This window comes from Chrysochloris asiatica, unplaced genomic scaffold (genome assembly GCF_000296735.1).
Source record: "Chrysochloris asiatica unplaced genomic scaffold, ChrAsi1.0 scaffold00015, whole genome shotgun sequence".
Taxonomy (NCBI): Eukaryota; Metazoa; Chordata; class Mammalia; order Afrosoricida; family Chrysochloridae; genus Chrysochloris; species Chrysochloris asiatica.
The window spans coordinates 14,600,719-14,620,691 of record NW_006408533.1 but is presented as its reverse complement, the minus strand read 5'-3'; the positions used below and the strand labels follow the sequence as shown (position 1 = coordinate 14,620,691).

At 39.3% G+C, this 19,973-nt stretch overlaps 1 protein-coding gene across 1 annotated transcript in view; it reads right to left on the bottom strand.

The window, feature by feature from the left end:
- Positions 1 to 19,973, bottom strand: part of ASXL3 (additional sex combs like 3 (Drosophila)) — a 213,655-nt gene that overhangs the window by 134,206 nt on the left and 59,476 nt on the right. The gene's annotated exons all lie outside the window — the stretch shown is intronic.

Below are 19,973 nucleotides of genomic sequence, written 5' to 3'. Positions count from 1 at the left end.
GAAGAGGAAAAAAAGAGTAATCTGATACAATTTGATGAACTTGACTTATACTTACCAGATGTAGTAGCTAAAAAGAGGGAACGAATCTTTACAGCGAGGATCATTCCCACCCACCTGGGTACACAGGGTTGACAGGGAAGGCCAACGTAGACGTTGGCTACCCAAAATGTGGGGCTACAAAGGCAAGAAGTGACTGGCTTACAAGCTTTCAAGGGGGAGCCTAGTTCCAGAGGAAGGTACAATTTCCATTGAGTAGTATCCAATCTGTAAGGAGTAGGCTGGTAAAAGGAGATGGAGATAAGACTCTTGTGGTACAATAGTGAATAATTGCCATCAGGACTAACTGTGAGGGTTGGAAATGTAAAGGCAGATGTTTTGTAACAAAAGGAGAGGAGTGATTGATTTTGCAGTCCATGAGTGGAGGCCCCTTGGACCACCAAGGGAGAGGAGTGGAGTGCAGGACCCTACCCAAAGAAACAGTGACGCCAGAGATGGAGGCAGAGATGATGACGTAGAGAGATGGAGCAGCTGGGGACTCTGGACTCAGGGAGGGAGAGGGGCTGTGTGCTCACTGCCAAGGGGCAGGCTTGCAGTGCATACCCTTTGGTTGGTTGATGATGCATGGAGGGGATTATAATCATTGCAATGAAACAAAATACAATAGGATGAATGTAAAGCTGATGTTCTCCCATGTAAACTACTACATAATTGACAATAAAAACTTAACAAAAAAACAAAAACAAAAAACTTATACAGGGTCACTATGAGTCAGAACTAACTCAATGGCATTTAACACCACCAAGTCCTTGGGGAATCAACCGCATCCACTGAGGTCCAGTGCTCAATGCAGTTCCTTGTTGCCTTATGTCTAACAGATTCCATTCACTTCCAAAGTGACTTTTCCATCTCAACCTTCAGTGAGGTGATTTCATGCATTTATAATGCATGAAATATATTCTCTTGTCACAGTCTGCATTGCTTCTTGGAATCTAAGGAAATACTTTTTAATTTAAAAATCATTTTCCCTGACTAGATAATAAATTTATTTGACCTGGGGTTGGGGGGAGAATCAGTGTATGTAATTCAGGCCTCACTGCCCTCAAATGTTCTGACGGCTGAAGGAAGCAGACAATAATCAGCTGTCCTTTCTGAGGAGAAGCACAATCCAGTTGACAATTTCCACAGTGGGCTGCTAACCACAAGGTCAGCAGTTCGAATCCACCAGCCTCTTTGTGAGAGAGAGAGATGAGGCCTTCTATTCCCATAATGACTTACAGCCTAGGAAATGCCATATAGGGTCTCTGTGAGTAGGAAACAGCTTGACGAAACACAGCAGCAGCATCCATCCTCACATGAAATATCTATCTATCCATCCATCCATTCATCCATCGATCCATCCATCGATCCATCTATTACCTATCTATCACAAAACACGGTGGTACCTATTTCAATATCAGCACATATGTTGTATATTTTGGTTTAAGTTTATTATTGCAATGTTTGTTAGTGATTAACATACATATGCAAAGATTCTGCTCAGTTTAGAGTCCACAACTTCAGATGTAGGGCAAGAAAATAGAGTTGAAACAATAGGAAATACTATGAAGTTTGTTCTCAAGATGATTGGTTTTCCTTTAATACAACTCTGTTTTACTTGATTTTATTCTCCACCTTCCACCTAAAGCACCATGAGAATCCCTGCACTGGTCATCAGACCTTTTCCTCCCTGATTCCTTTGTTTGGAATTTAGTACTGATTTACATTTCTCTTGTCAAACTAATTAGTTATTTCCCCCTAATTTTTTTTTTAATAGAAAATATAGAATCCTGAAAGAAAAGTAGAGTCCCTGTGTGTAAAATAAGCACTGGACTACTAATCACAAGATCGGTGGTTAAACTCATCAGCCTCTCCCTGGAAAACCCTATTCAGGGCTACTATGAGCCGAAATCAACTGGATGGCACTTAACAATAACAACAAAGAAAAGTCAACTATAAAACGGAGACTAGATCAGTCTCCCAAACTTTTGCCTCAGGACAATCTTTAAACCTTAACCAAATATATTCTCTGAAATCTTTAATACAAACAATACAATCTCCAAAACCAAACTCGCTGCTCTCAAGCAGATTCCGCCTCATGGCAACCCTGCAGAACTGTCCCAGAGGGCGTTTGAGGCTATAATCTTTGTGGCAACGGACTGACACGCCTTTCTTCCACAGAATGGCTGGTGGATTTGAACTGCTGACATTTCAATTAGCAGCGTACTGACTTTTCAATTAGAAGTCAAATATTTCAACCAGTGTGCCACATGGCTCCTTCAGCCAAACAACAGTTTGAGCATCATGTTCTTCTAACATTGTAGCAAACGTACTACAGCAACTAGAAAGGCTAGCTAGGAAGCTGGGCTTCAGGGTCAGTGAGTTTATGCTAATGGAGGAAGAACAATCTGGCAAAGGAGGATAAGAGTGGTTGCAAAACTTGCATAGTCAATGTTACCAAATTCAACATACAAAAATTGTTAAATTTGTTTTAAATGTAATGGAAAACAGAATTTACTAAGGATGGTTCTGAGGGGATTAATTTTTTAGAAATAACCAAGGAAAAATGGGCAGGGCACTCAAATCTGTGTGTGTGTGTGTGTGTATGTGTATATATATGTGTGTGTGTGTGTGTGTATACATTTTTTTTTTACCTGTCCCAAGCAGCCCTGGTGGACCAATGGCTACAGTAATCAGCTATGAACTCAAAGGTTTGCAGTTCAAATTCACCAGTGGTTCCATGGGAGAAAAGACCTAGTCACCAACTCCCATAAAGGTTAAAATCTAGGAGGCTATATGGGGCAATTCAGCTTGTTATACTGAATCATTACAATATGAAACTGGCTTGACAGCATATATACATATATACAAGGCGGCTTCAAAAGTTTGTGGAAAAATGGAGTGAAAAGGCAATGAAAAATTTCCATGAACTTTTGGAAGTCCTCTCATATTTGAAAGACTAACTAATGTGGGCTTAAATATGTGTAAAAGAGTCACCTCTTCCTCTTATTCGACATAAACTTGACGTGTGATGGCCAAATTAAAAACCACTCACTCACTGAGTAGATAGACTGTGTAGCTAGCTTCAAGCAGATTTGAATTCTGAAAAAACACATGGTTTTCACTTTTAATTATTCTTGCAGCTCTCTTAATAATAGATGTGATTGATAAATAAATAATGCAGAACTCATTTCAAACAGTTGCCTGAATATTTACCTAAGGGACTGAGTTTGGCTTCCAAAGTACAAGCCAAAGAAAAATTAATGTCAAAACAAGGATTAGGGAAAAATCCTCTGTATGTTAAATTTCAACAGAAGCCAGGAAACTGAAAAATCAGGACAGATGTTTTATCCAATAAATATCAAACACTGACATGCAGCTTAGAGAGTGATCTCTTTCTGGCATGCAGAACAGAATGGGAGCTATTTTTTCTAACTATGTACTGGCATGGTCACAGAACTCATGCCAGTTCTTCATACCCCAATGTCCCACAAGATTGGTTTTCCTTTGTGTATATAGACAAACAGAAGAGGAAGAAATAAAAATGACAGGCTCAGTTCTCCCTAGAACTTTAATTATTCAACTTTTTTTTTTTTTTTTTTAATGTATAGAAAAGGTACAGAAATGCATTTACATTTTGCTTACCTGGCGAAATCAGGCAAGCCAAAAATGCAGTCAAATCTAACCTGATGGTTTTACATTTAAACTGTTTAATGGGATTCTCATATTTCTATTCCTCTACCCCAACTCAAATCTGTCTTGGAGCAAGTACAGTCAGAATGCTTTGGAAACAAGGATGGTGAGACTTCACCTCTACTTTGAACATACTATCATGGAGAAGGATGTCATGCTTGTTAGAGAACCAGTAAAAAAAAAGACAAGACCTTCACAATAGCATGGACTGAACAGGGGCTGCAACGGTGGGCTCAAGTGTGACAACAATTGTGAGGCTAGTGCAGGGCCATGCTCTGTTGTACATAGGGCCTCTGTGACTCGAAACCCATCTAGTAACAACCCCACTCTCACATCTCTAGCCAAAAATATTCTATTTAGAAACCTGGACCTCTCCGTTTTATTTCTTCATCTTCAGTTTGTCTATCTACACAAAGGGCAATGGTAGAGGAGTTAAAACACTATGAGTCCGCTTTGAAGGCTGGGTTCCATCTAGTAAGGCTGTGAAGTTCAGTCTCTTGTCTCAAAGTGTTCCCACTTACTCCTCTCTCTTCACTCACTACTCAACTTGAAACATAGTTGAACTAGAAAAAATGAGGGCTAGAACTCTTTTGAGTAAAGATGCATATTGGAACAAAGATATGGATGGTACTCCCTCCTAACGAACATAATTACCAGTCCACCGGCAGGTGTACAATTGGCAACCTCACTTAATTTTGGCTTTCAACCCAAGATGCAAGGGGGAAAAAAATCAGCCTACAAATTTGATTCTGTCTCATTTCTAGTCTTACACCTTGTCCACCTTCCCCACTCACCCTGTAATCTAGATAAATTTAGAATCTGTGGTGTTTCCTGAACATATACACTTGTATTTGTAGCATTTGTTCTGACTATCCATTCTCTAAATACCCTTACCCACATTTCTGTCCAGGGAGCACACTGGCTCCATACAATAAACACTGGACTACAAACCACAAGGCCTGCAATTCCAGTACACCAGAAACTCGTGGGTGGGGTGGGGAGAGGGTGAGCTTTCTGCTCCCGCAAAGATCTGAAGTCTCAGAAACCCTACATAGGGTCACTATGAGTCAGAACCGACTTGATGACATATAACTACAATACTAACTTGTCAGTCTGGCAAACTCATATTGAGGGATCAAATTCGAAGAGCTTCCCCAGAGAATACTCTAGTGTCTGGGTAGACATGCTCCTTCTCTACCCAAGCTTCCTTGGAACTTGGCCCAAGAGTTTCTGGCAAGTTCTTAAACACTGGTGCTGACATCTGCCTCAGCAGCCCCGGTCTCAGCAACTCAGCAAAAATGGGCACAGAGCAGTGATCTATAAGTGATTATTAAACTCAATTGCTGAATTAGATTTTCATTAATTTACTGAAAGAACCTATTTTTAGAGTTAATTTTCAATTATTACTTTTAACAAGAATTCACAGAAGAGAAGATCAGCAAAGCAGTGTTTGTATTATGAAAAGGCACACATAAAAGGTAAAAACTTTTTCTTTTTTAACTTTTTACTGTGAATTCAGTAGAGGTTTAGACAAGACCATCAGTTTTACACTCAGCAAACTGATTTCATCTCAATGCCTGCAATCCCCTCCCTACAACACCAGTTATCCCAGCTGCTCTCTGTGCTTCCTAGTTCCACCCCACCCGCCTTCCCATCTCTTCTCAACTTTATCCTGAGGTAACTGTGGCCCTTTTGATTTTGAATCACTGACCATTCCATGGTCAGCACACCTTCCTAGAGGTGTTGTCTCCCTAGATACCGCTCTACGTCTTGGCTGAAAATTGGGCCATGAGGGAAGGGTGTTCAATGACTATAGTCTCAGATTCCTTTCTGACCAGTAATCCAGTTTTGTTTTTTAATAATTTTGAGTTTTGTTCCATATCTTTTCCAATGCTACCCAGGACCTTCAAATGTTGTCCCTTTCAGAATAGCTGGTAGTGTAGCCAGGCACCATCAAGTTCTTATGGGGTCAGAATTGTATAGACAGATGTTCACATGTTCTATCAGTCCTTTGGAATCCTACTATTTTCAATTCTTAGCACTCTCTTTATTTTGAAAACAGAAACCTTCTTTATTAAAGAAAAAAAAAATTATCCTAATATCAATTAGAAAAAAATATGGATGCCGGACCAACAAAGCACCCTTTTAAGTCAGTCAGATGTTGCAAGACCTACCACGAATTATGGATATAGTTACCTTTGGTATTTTCTTTTCAAAAGATGATTTTGCACAGTGAGATGTAATTAAGTTAAAATCAGAATCATAATACTAATGTTAAGAAAACTGCAGGAGCTATATGGGGCAGAGCTACAATGCAGGTCAGAATCTGGGTGTTACATCATCACTACAACATAGGTTGTTGTGGTGATGGTGGTGGTGGCAGTGGTTGTGTGTCATCGAGTCAGTACCAACTCACAGTGACCCTGTATAGGGTTTTCAAAGTTGTAAATCTTTATGGTGGCAGAGTCTCATCTTTCCCCATTGTAGTGACTGGTAGATTCGAACTGCTGACTTTGAGGTTAGCAGCCCAGCTCATAATGCACTATGCCACACAGGTAATTCCTACTACGAACTGTGATGGAGGTGGTGATTGTATGCCACCAAGTTAGTTCCAACTCATAATGCCAACCCATAGTGACCCTGTGTAGGGTTTCTGAGGAGCAGCTGGTGAGCTTGAACCACCGACCTTGCCGTTCAAACGGCTTTGCAGTCTGGCGCATTAACCCACAGCACCACACCAGGTCTAAATCTCATCTTTCTTCGAACTGCTGACCTTGCTCGTAATCCACTAAGCAACACAGGTAGTTTCTACTGTTAATTGTGATGGTGGTGTGGTGGTGTGCCCAGTCGGTTCTGGCTCATAGAGAACCTGTACAGGGTTTCTGAGGCTGTAAATCTCCACAGGAGCAGAAAGCATCATTTTTCTCCTACAGAACAAGTAGATTTGCATTGTTGACCTTGCGTTTAGCAGCCCAGGTTGTAATCCACTATGTAACACAGGTAGCTCCTACTGTTAATTGTGACAAGTCCTGCTAAAACTATAAAATAAGTACTAGGCTACCCAAAAACACCAGTGTTCAAAGGTCTAATAAAGGCAAACAGGGAATAGTCTGAACAATTTCATTTCTATCAGTTCTCTCGCCGACCACTCCTTTTCAATTTTGTGAACAATCAAACTAGATGCTCTCAAATCACATCAGATTTCTATAAAAATAAACCTGATATACTGTATAGACTCAATAAAATATTTATGAAAAATTTTAAATCAAATTGTACATAACATATTGAGGATAACACTGGCTCATTGTTACAATTCAACAGCATTTCAAAACCAGCTTGGGCTTAGAGGAAATTTATAACCATTCATTCACTCATATAACATTTATTCAGCACTTTTATTTATGCCAAGTACAATATAAGGTGCTGGAAAAAAACAAGGAAACACATTAAAAAATATACAAGAGTAAGTTAAAAAGTATTGCTACAAAATCATAGAAATGGTCCTTTAAACAAAAACATCCAAGGTGAAGCTATTGTTTTTTGACATGCCCTCCATTTCTATACATTTCCGAAGGCAGTGTTTTCCTATTTCTAACCCTTCCCCAAAGGATTCTGCACTCTTCAATTTCTACAACATCAAACCTGCAATTTTGGCATTCTGAAGGGCCTCAAATCCTGTTCCTTTGAAATGTTCTTTGAGTGTGGAAAACAAAAAGAAGTCTGAAGGGGCAAGATGAGGGCTGACAGTGAATGGGACAAGGTTTCCCAGTGAATTTCTAGCAGGACAGTCCTCACTGCTCTCTAAGAATAAGCAAGTGCATTTAACTTAGTGAGGAAAAAATAAATTCCATGGAACAACACAGTTGGCCGTGTTCTCACCAATTCATTTTCCTTAAAACTTCTTTATAATAATCCCTTATAATCATCCTTCAAGAAAATCTATGACGATTAACCCACCCCTTTAAGATCCCAAAACACAATTTACCCTAATCTCTGAGCGGATCTCATTGCCTCAAAGTCATCTTTGAGATCTTCCCAGACTTCTTTAAAATGCTTGATTCATGTAAAAATCTGTTGTTTTTCATGGAGAAGCAGACCAATAAACTTGTTGCAAAACTTCAATGATTTGGGAAGATGTTCACTAGAGTTTTGTTAAAATTTTGGCATTACCATTGACCTCAAAATCATTCTTTTCTATGGCTCTTTTTTGAAGGCATTCTAATGAGACTAAGACAAGGGTATCACTGAAAGAACTTGTCTGCAGCTAGCCACTGAGGCATGTTGAAACACAATTTTGTTGGTAATAAACTTGTACATGCATGAACTAGAACCCTAGTACCAATACTTGTTGACTTACTCTCATCTTTTCAATAACAATGATATGGACTCATTCGTTCTACCTGAGGAAAAATGAAGCCTGGAAAAACCTAGCAATGGCAACTAAAACTTTATTTTGAACCATCAGTATGCAGACAATTCCAAAGTATTATCAGATGGCAAACAATTTAAAAGTTTGGATTATTATGCACTACACCAGGTGTAATACTTACAACTGAAGTCTTAGTCTATCAGATATTATGAATATTGTTGTTGCTAAGTGCCTGTGAATCACTTCTGACTCATAACGGCCTTGTATAGGGTTTCCAAGGAGCGACTTGTAAGTTTGAACTGCTGACCTTGTGGTTAGCAATCCAGTGCTTAGCCTACATTGTCACACCAAGAATCTATTCTGAATATACAAACTACAAACTATATGTCAAAAACAGTAAAAAATTACTTAAAGACGTAAAGGAAACACAACTGACTGCAACTCAATCTTTCCTTTACTGCAATTCTTTCACAGAAAACACCATTCCTTTATCCTTTCTATAGCTAGACTAAGGACAGTTGCCTACCCTCAAAACATCCCTTGTTCTAAGATAAGTATATAGGGCTTGAGTTTAAATAATTTTCCTTGTTGCCTTCAAAGAAAGCATTCCATAGGTCTGAGGTGCCAGAAAAAAAAACAGCACTACAAGCTCAGAGAAATATTAAAAAGAGGAATATTAACAATGTAATAATAGAAATAACAATTTTCAAGGAAGAAAAAAGCCTAAATAGTGTCTTTAGAACAGTAACTTCTATGAATGAAATATGCCTAACAATTTATATAATGGAAACTTTAATTGTATTTCACAACAGGCTTCATTTACTTGTCCAAAGGTTTGAAGAAAACATTAAAATTTTATTGGTTGAGAATCTTTAGGAGGTTACAAAACTAGTATAGTCTTGAAACTCTCTCAATAGGATGAATGTCATGAAACCACCACAATCAGATTCAGAACAAAAGGCTTGGGCATCTCTCTGTGCTCCTTCTTCACCTTATTCAGAAATGACTAGCAAAGACAAAAGAAAAAAATAAAAACAAGAAGAACACTGAATCAGATGATATTTATACCAGGGATATATTAGGCCAAGGAGCTCTGGTAGCATAGTGGTTACGAATCGGGCTGTGAGCCGCAAGGTCAGCAGTTCGAAACTACCAGCGGTTCCACGGGAGAAAGAGGAGGCGGTCTGCTCCCGTAAAGATTTACAGCCTCGGAAACCCCATACAGGGTCGCTATGAGTCGGAACCGACTCCACGGCACTCAACAACAACAATATTTAGGCCACACTATGTGCCTACAAGATGAATTCATGCAAGACACTTTTTAATGAGTTTGGTGGCTGGTGTCATATGCTACAAATAGTGCTCATCTGATACCACAGAGTTGGATGTACCCCGAGCATCACTGCAATCACCACTAATAAGTTACAGGCACTTTGGTTTGCAATGGTCAAGCCACTTAAGCTCCATAGGTAACTAGGAGGAATATTTGAAACACCGAAGGTATAGCTCTTAAAGAATTTCTCCTACAAGCACTCAATTTATCAACTAGGACAATGAAGTCATACTAATATACCTGGGTATCCATAAACATAACCTTTCAAAGCAAAGACCAGAAAAGAGAAACTCAAACAAGAAATACAATTTAGAGCGGAAAGTCTGCCTTATAGGTAACAGCCTTTAGCCCCACCTACCATAGTGTGGCTCTGTGTGTTAATGTGTCAGACTGCAAAGCCATTTGAACTTCAAGGTCAGCTGTTCACGCTCACCATTTGCTCCTCAGAAACCTTATACAGAGTCGCTATGGGTCAGAACCAACTCGATGGCACTTAACAACAACAACCATAGAACCAAAGGAATTTCTCTCAGAGTTACAATGCAATACAATACTTGTATGGGATGCCTCAACATTGGAGAATATTTTATACTGTTATCTACTAAGCTGCATCAAGTTCCTGAAATATCTGCAGGATAAGAAAGAAAACGGCCTAGAAAGTGAGACATAGAAGAAAGAGGGCAGGAAAACCATGTAAGGTTGGCATAGATCAGAAAGCGCTTTATTCACTTATGTGTATTACTACTAATTACTTTATACTTGAACATGCAAAGTATCAATTCCAGTGTGTTGTAAAGAGGAGCTGGGTAAGGTAGCTACAACTTTTTGAGAGATGTGTATACAGTGTTTCATAAGAGAGAAAGGCGAGGAGGCATTGTTTGTATCGATAAAAACAGACTTTTCTTTTTAAAATAGTATGTGTGCTTAGTTCCTATATGTGAGTCCAAAACTGCATAAACCAATTTTTAAAAATAGGCTAGTAGAGATGAATAATTGGGGAAATACCTTAAATTTGTTTTTATTTGAGAGGGAGTGTATTTTCACTGTGAGATCATATTCTCTTTCCAATCTTTATCTCCACATTATGAATTATTTCTCTCAGTATGAGGGGGAAAAAAGTACACTTAAGTGGGTCACTTTATCTGCACTTACAAAGAAAACGTTCTTTTCCTTCATGACTCTGGACTGTTGAAACTGACCGGAATCCATTTGTGAAAGAACCAAGTTCATAGTTCAAGGGGAAATATGTAAAAAAAAAAAAAAAAGAGAGGTCCCTAATGGAAAATAGTATCTATAAGTAAATGTTTGAAAGAGCTGTGATAAATCATTTGGAGAAGTGCCGATGAAGGGGGTGGAATCTAGATGGTGCCCAGCTGTTCTCCATCACCAGAAGGTTAAAAAAAAAAAAAAAACAAGAAAAAAGAGGAAATTAGTTTTAACTTAAAGTACAAAAGATTTCAGCATAAGGAAAAAATTCTAGACTATAAAGGTTATCAAAAACATGCAGGAACAAACAAAAGGGAGATTTCTGAGATTCCTAGCCCTCTGGATCTTTATTACTAGAACTATTATCTTAACGAAGTCACTGGTAAGTAAGGTTCTGGGGTGAGAGATGATCCAGGACGGCAGTACCTTTTGAAGTCCTCATATTTCTCATAAACAGTGAAAACCTGCAGGCTGGGATGAAAGAAGGGAAAAATGAGGACGAGTGGGTAGTTTCATATCCTGTCAATAGTCACTTGTGACTGGGAAGTGTTCTCATTCTTTTGTATTTCTTCCATGTGTAGCCAAAACAACATAATTTACACATGCTTAAGTTTCTCTAGGCCACCAATGAAGACCAGGTGTCTATCCAAAATAACAAAGCTGTTAACTAAAATGCAGATGTTGAGTAAAAGACAGAAAAAAAAAAAAAAAACAAACAAGCTTAATCCAAGAAATTGAGGAGACTTAGTGCAGTCATTGTATTTCTTTCTCTCCTTACTTTATAAGAAAGATTCTTAGGAATGGCTGTTAAGTAGAGATTGAGTGTGCCATATTATCTCCCTCCACGAACACTCAGAAACCTGTGAACACCTTCATAAACTCCCACTTTCCTAAACACAAAAATTCTGACACACGCCATGTAAAACTCACAGTGGAGTATTCACTGGCAAGCTACTGAAAACCATCCAGCAAAACAAGACAAGTAATAAATATATCATGAGGAGAGAGATATCCAACAACTTAGTACTGTCTTCCCAATTCCACAAAAGTCCCGATCACCTAATTTCCTCTGCTGTCATGCTTGTTAGCTGCCATCAAGATGGTCCCCACTCATGGTGACATCATACACATTGAAATGAAATGCTACATCATCCCATGGGAATAAACCATTGTGTAGGGTTTACACTGGCTGATGTTTGAAAGTAAACCGTGAAGCATCTCTTCCTAGTCTGTCTTGGTTTGGAAACAACACTGAAACTTGCTCAGTATCACAAGGACACACAAGGGTCCACTGTGGTGGTTGCTCACTAGGTGCACTGGCCTGAAACTGAACCCACGCCTCTCTTGTGGAAGGCAAGAACTCTGATTGAACTACCAATACCCTCTTTCTTTCCCCTGCTGCTGCTGCTGTTGCTGCTGTGTGCCATCAAGACCATTCCGAATCATAGAGACCCTGTCTAGGGATTCTGAGCCTATACATCTTTACAGGAGCAGAAAGTCTTAGCGAAATTTCTCCCATGGAGTACCTGGTGCATTCAACCTGCTGACCTTGCAGTTAGCAGTCCAATGCATCACCAACTAACCCACCAGGGCTACCACTGCATAAAACAGCCACTAAAAACCTGTCAGTGTGATTATCACCCGATGGTGCTGAAACCAAAGCACTACTTTCAGCTTCGTTGGTGCACTTCTCTCTTTTACTGGGATGCTGCTTATTTGTATAACTGATGTTTCAGTAGAGAGTCCATCCATATACTTCAGGCCACCTTCAAGCTCTTCCTACTTTTGAACAAAGATCCCTCAAACTGAGACCTCTGAGCCAACAAAAACAAAGTAAGCTGAAAAATGTTAATACAACTCCACCAAGAACCATACAATTAGAAACCAACTTGTAAAAGTAACCATAAAGCACAATGAAAGACCATCTAAAACGTTGTTGTTGTTATTGTTGTTAAGTGCCGTCGAGTCAGTTCCAACCCATAGCGACCCTGTACAGGGTTTCCGAGGCTGTAAATCTTTACGGGAGTAGAAAGCCTCATCTTTCTCCTGCGGAGCGGCTGGTAGTTTCGAACCGCTGATCTTACAGTTCGCAGCCCAATTCGTAACCACTACGCTACCAGTGTAGGAATCATTATTTACCCAGCATTCTTAAGACTAAAACAGCGATAACAGGTTCTATTTTTTCTCTGAAAGTCATTGGGGTAATAACAAGTAGAAACTTTTTTGATCTCTGTGGATAAAAAACTGCATTCTCTGCTTTCCTCGTATTAAGAAGTAAAAAGGATGGTAGTGGTTGTTAACTTTAAACATGAAGTATACTAGAATTATGAAGAGGAAAAAAACCGTATTTTTCTTTTTAACAATTTATAAATAGAGGGTAAAGAAGGTGAAACTGTAAACTAACCGTATAACTTCAAATAAAGTATGTATAGGTTCTGCCAGATAAGCAGTGCATTGTATGTCAGTATGTATGAGCAAACGAATGATATGTCAATGTATTAGGTTCAGAAAACAACTCAAACACACAGAGACCCATAAATCCATGCCTAAAATAGTCCATAAAACTCAAAATATTTTCTTTGGGTGACAAAGATCTATACTTATATCGGCATAAATGGTCATGGGTTGTCAACACAAATGTATCAAGTGATTCACCTAAATCATTCTTTGATCACTAGAGCTTAGCTTGTAAAATGTGAACAGTTTATTTTCTCAAGCCTATATATATATGTTGAATTTTTATTAACTTGAGAAACTATTTACAAATTAAAGAATGTATACTATATAACCAAAGTTTTGTGTCTTGGAAATTCTATATTCTATGATATACCACTTTTCTCAAATTGTAAAATTTCTCAACAAATTTTTTTTTTAAATATATTTTGAGAAAGCAACTCCCATTTTAAAAGGAATATGCGTCTCTGGCCAACCAATTCCAAGAGGACTGTCATTATCTTAGCTCTCCCTATGAGCTCAAGAGCTAACATGATCAACTACTGAGGAATAAGAGGTTAATTTCTATACAGACAGCAGTTTTTGTAAAGTGCTTTCTTCTCAAATCTTTCTCTGTTTACCCTTTTTTAATGGTGTAGCAAATGTCAACTCATCATTATTAATTTGAATTAACTCTAAGGTAACAGCAGCTCATTCGTCTGACTGCCTCAAAAGGTGTTTTGCCAATTTATGTTATTACTCACCTCAATAGGTAAGGGGAAGGAGAATAAAAGTAGAAAAACACATGGTAGGATCTTTCACTCTCCTTCCCTTTATCTGTCCCTCCCTCGCTCTTCCTCTTCCCTCTCCTCTCCACTCTATTCTCTTCCTCTTTTTCTCCCTCATCTTCAAGTAACCCTTTCCCCCACAAGAATTCTTCTCTCTGGTCAGATTTACAATTTTCAAGGTATATTTTTACAGTTTAAAAAAGTATGTAGTGTATACTCATTCTAACTTCTGATTCAACTAAGTAGTAGACAGTAAGCAAGAAAACTATCTAATCCAATTCAATATTATGGAACTTACTAGTACTGATTCGCAAGAAATCATGTGACACCCCACTCAGTAATTTAGAAAAGCCCTGGGTTCCTGTTTATATCCCAGAGCACCACACGAGAACTGCCCCATAGGTTTTCCCAATGATACAATTTACCGCTTCAACGTCTCTCCAAATCTGACCTCTTTCCTCATGCCACTGAGTCGGTTCAGACTCATGGCAACCGTACAGTACAGAGTAGAACTGCCTCATACTGCTGTCATTAAATGTAGTCAGTTTTAACTCATAGCAACCCTGTATAGTTTCTGAGGAATGATTGGTTAAGTGTGAGCCACCGATATTATGGTCCAGTTTCTATCCTAGAGCGCCATACGAGAACTGCCCCATAGGTTTTCCCAAACTACACTGAAGCAAAGATGGTCGGTCACTTCTTTACCTACTGAGCTGCTGATGAGTTCCAACCGCTGACCTTCAGTTTTGCTGCCAAGCACCTAACCACTATGCCAATCAGGTTCTTTCTGTTCTAACAGTTCTACTCTGTTACATGAGGCTGCTTTGTCTCGGAATGGGTTCAACAGCAACTAACACCATAATACCTACCTTACAGGAATAAAGAAAGAATATGCAAATAAACAGCTTAAAAATGCTGAACAATGTAGACTCTCAATACAGTTTAGATACCTGGGTTTGGACATTGCAGTCCTGGTGTGGTGCTGTGGATTAATATGCCAGACTGCAGAGTCGGTTTGAACCACAAGATCGGCGGTTCAAGCTCACCAGTCACTTCTCAGAAACCCTATACAGGGTTGCTATGCATTGGAACTGATTCAATGGCACATCACAACAACAAGAAGTTTGGAAATATATCTTAAGGTGACACTTATGGGTTAATGCATAGGATATACAGTTACATAGATAGGAAATACACATGCCCTACAAGAAGTAATCATGGTTTGCTGTAAGATGCAAAGTAGGCAAATCAAGGAATACTCAAGGAAATAAGCCATTAACTAATCTTCCTGTGAGTCCCCAAAGTCATTTCCCTAATGCAACTTCAAAGGGGAGAGGGCAGGAAATCTAATTTTTGTTGTGTTAAATGAATATATGTAGTTATGTGTGGTTTTGTGAAATACGCAAATTAGGGGACCTATAGTAGCCTATCACCCCTACTCTGGAGTCCTGGTGTGGCGCTGTGGGCTACGTTTGAACTGCAAGGTCGGTGGTTCAAACTCACCAGCTGCTCCTTGGAAACCCTATACAGGGTCACTATGGGTCAGAATTGACTCAAATGGCACTTTAACAACAACATTACCCCTACTCTGGCTTAATTACTGAATAAGTGCTCAGCACACCCTCCCAGCTACTAAAGCTCTTCCTTCTACTGCTTCCTCTGGAATTCCGGCCGAGTCATTAGCGCTGCCTCTCATATATCCTCCACATTTCCTCAGAACACTTCTTTTCCATCTTCAACTACAAACCTGCCTGTTTCCTATGGCAGTGCTTCCACGGAGCCCTCACACTCACGTCAGGCCTTTTGCTTTCAGGGCCCTCCTGCACCACAATGCCTGGAAGTGAAATTGTTGTGTGCCACTGAGTTAATAGTCACTCATAGTAACCATATAGGACGAAGCAGAAACGCCCTTAGGGTTTCCTAGCCTGTAATCGTTATGGGAGCACACAGTACAGTGAGTTACTTCATATGGCTCTTCTGCTCATTGTCCTTGTAACTCCCACCCAATGTCTTTTTTTACCTGATGGGTCTGGGTAAGAGAAAGTGGGAGAAGATGTCTCTCATGCCATTAGACTTTAGTACCAGTTATCCCTCCTCACTGTACTATGTAACAACCCTGGGTTGTTACATAGTAACTCTTTAATATCACTCTCATTTAATGCTAGTTTTGTCAAAACTCTTTCCAATATACACACAGGTGATCCTCCAATAGGAGTATTTTAATCCAGGACCACCAGCAACCTATAAGCACATCTTTGAATGTATATAAGAAAAAAGCCATCTTTCCTCTAGTATACTAAGACCCATGACATGGCCCTGCTGTTGTTTAGGTGCTGTTGTGTCGCTTCCAACTCATAGCAACCTCATGTACCACACAACGAAACCCTGACAGGTCCTGTGCCTTCCTAACAATTATTATTATCTTTGACTCCACTGTCGCTCCACTTTACCAAGCATGATGTCCTCACAGGACTAGTTCTTCCGGACAACATGTCCATGTATGAGACATGAAATTGAGCTGGGTAAATTGAAGGATTTTGAATTTTATACTTTGAATTCCATCACCTACACCCTCAACCAGGCAACTCTGAAGAGGACATCCACTGCCTAACCATCTGTGGCACCTTTAAACTTGGCTGCCTTCTTCCCCATCATTTTAGACTTTCAGCCTATAATCTTACCCGGAACTCAAGTTCATAAATTCCTCATACACATCACACTGTTTGATCTCAAAACGTTGATTATTCTAAGGTGTGTGTACCCCTGCAGCTGTGGTTCTCCTTACCGACTTGTCTATTATTTTGCTGAAAACTGAGGCATTTCCAGATCTGGCGGGTAACTAAGGGTCATAGTCTTGGGTGCTCCTCCAGTCTCTATCCAAATAGTAAGCCTCATCTGTGTATGTGTAAGATTTTGAGTTCTGCTCCACATTTTCCTCATGGAGAATTATTTTAATCATTCCCTCTCACATACCTCAACTCCCTTGTCCCTCTTTTGCTTCAAAACCCCAACTCTGGTCAAATCCAATTCTACACCTACTTTCAATTTGTACAGAGGTGATGAACATGAACAGAGAAAAACATTGCACCATGCAGGCTGCTCTCACATTAAACTCATCATTAATAACCTTTAGAGCACTCTTCATGGTGTCAGAACTCAGAACAAAACATTGTACCATTTCTTTATATATTAAAAACCACCTCCCTAATCGTCACCCTTACCTGATCAACTGTTTCCTAGTTACTAGGAAAATGAAGCCACTTCCTCTCACCTAACAAAAAACAGGGCCCTCTCCCACTAATATTTTTTACTTCTCAACTGGATTTTTCCCATTAGTATACACCTACCCTAATCTTTGGAGTCCTGATGTGGTACTATGGGTTAATGGGCTAGACTGCAAAGTTGATTTAAATCACAGGGTTGGCGATTCAAGTTCACCAGTCACTCCTTGGAAACCTTATACAGGGTCGCTATGGGTTAGAACTGACTTGATGACACTTAACAACAACAATCTTAAGCTTTATCTCCCATCTTTAAAAAAATCTCTTTTAATTATACTTTCTTTACTGTTTCTCCACTTTACTCCTCTCTTTACCTCAAAAATCCTAGAAATAATTGCCTATATTTTTGGTTTCCAATTTCCCTTCTTCCATTTTCGCTTGAAATTTATTACATTCCACAAAATATTGTCACTGTCAAGTTTATCAATACTTTCACATAGCTAAACGCATTGGTAACTTCCTTAGTGTCCATTACAAGCTGACATACCAAAAGATTTGACACATTTGAATTATTGCTTCCCCAAAATACTTAACTCACTTAGATTCCAGGAAGACAGAAAACAAAACATTTTGTTCATTCCTTCCAAGTTTAATTTGCTGATTCCTACAAGTGTTTCTCGTGTGACACTGGGGGATAAAGCACTGGACCACAAGGCTGGTTTGAACCACGAGGTCAGCAATTCAAACTCACCAGCCACTCATTAGGAACCCTATACAGGATCACTGTGAGTCAGAACCAACTGGACAGCACATAGCAATAACACAAGTGTTATAACCTCCTCAGACTTAAGTATCTCTAGACTCAGCCTTGTTTCTTCTTCTTCTTTTTTTTTTGGCTTTCACTTTCTTGGTGATCACATCCAGTTCAATGTCTATAAATGCTTTCTAGCAATTGAAAACTACCAATGTGTTTGTGTCTCCAACAAGGTCTTTCTTCTGAACTTCAGAGAAATAATTCTACTTAACATCTCCATCCTGATGATGAAAATCAGTCCCAAATTTAATCTACCCAAAACTGAACACCTGATTTTACAATCTCCTGCCTTACATTGCTTCTTTTGCAGTTTTTTTTCCTTGTAAATAGATGACAGTGTCCTTCTGATACTTGATCACATTCCAACTTGACAGTCATCCTCAATTTATTTCTCGTATCTCCATTCATCTGCCAGCAAATCTTATTAGATCTACCTTCACATATATCCAGAATCCATAGCTTCTGACCACCTCCACTGCTACTCCTTTGATTCAAACCACTATCACCTGGTAAGGTGCTAGAGGCTCAGCACTGGACTGAGGACTGCTTACCAGCTGTTCCTTGGAAACCCTATACTGGGTTACTATGAGTCAGAACTGACTGGCATTTACCATCAACAACAACATCACCTAGATTATAGCAATAGCTTCTTAATGGGTCATCCTGGTTTTGTACGTATTTCCCTACTTTCCTGATTCTCAGTAATCCTGTTGAAGTACTCATAAAAGCCAGATCACTGCCCATCTTTAGAGTCAAAATCCTAAAATGGTTGGACACCTTACTATTAAGACACTAGCCATTCTAGCTCCATCATTCCCATGACTTTGTATCTTACTACACTCTCCTTTGCTTACTCCAGCCTCCCATCCATAATGACCATCCCAAGCACTTTCCTTCCTCAAGACCTTTGTATTTGCTGTTCCCTCTATCTAAACTCTCTATCCTTAAATATGTTTTCCCTCACCTCCTTTGGGTACTTTGTAAAACACATCTCTTTTCTCCAGTCATAACCCCCATATATAAATTATTTTGTTTAATATTGTTTTCCACTACTTACTAGGCAAAAATCACAATTTGTTGTCATGGAGTCGATTCAACTCGTAGGAAATCAACGTGCTGTAGAACAACTTAGCTCCACAGGATTTTTTTGGCTGTAATCTTCTAAAAGTAAATCATCCACAGTACTTCTGGGTGAATTCGAATCACCAACGTTTAGGTAAGCGGCTTTACTCCGTAGAACTGCTGGATGAATTCTAACCACCAACATTTAGGTTAGCAGTTGAGAGCAAGCTGTGTGTAACATCCAGGAACCTTAATGTGGTGGTTGGTGTGTACCGTAGAGTTGGTTCCAACTCATAGTGATCCTGTATAGGGTTTCCAGAGATGCAAATCTTGACGGGAGCAGAACATCTCCTCTTTCTTCCATAATGTTATTGGTGGGTTTGAACCACTGACCCTACAGTTAATAGCCTAATACATAACTCACTATGCCATGAGGGAACATAAACAGGCTATATATATTTCCTATTCATACTGCCTGAGAGGTGTGTTTTTGGTTTTTACTAGTAAAAGTTCAGTATATATATGTTGATCAAAGAAGAGAAGAAAGCGAGAAAGTGCTCACACAAGCAGGCACTAAAAATATCAGAAAAGATACCAATATGATCCTCCTTTGTCCACTAAAGGAGGAGAGTATGCCCACAGACTAGAAATTCTTGACAGTTGGAAACTGCCATGTATCTCTGTCTTGCTCACTCTTCTAGCTGTAAGAACTAGCCAAGGTTCTAGTACAACAATGTGAACACTGAGTTTTCAGAGGATCCAGGAATAATAACACCAAGTCAAATGCAAGATGTTTATGACTTAGTATCCAAGGCAGCAATTTATAGTCATTTTATTAAAACAAGAATCTGTTTCCAGTGTTAAATTCATAGCCTCTTCTGTAGATTCAGATAGGAACTAATTACCAGTCTCCTGGGGCTCATCAGAAAGCACCATCAGTTTAAAGGGCAGGAAGATCCACTCAGCATGCTCATAGAATGCAAAAGGACTCCTAGGACCATTAACAAAATTAATGGCT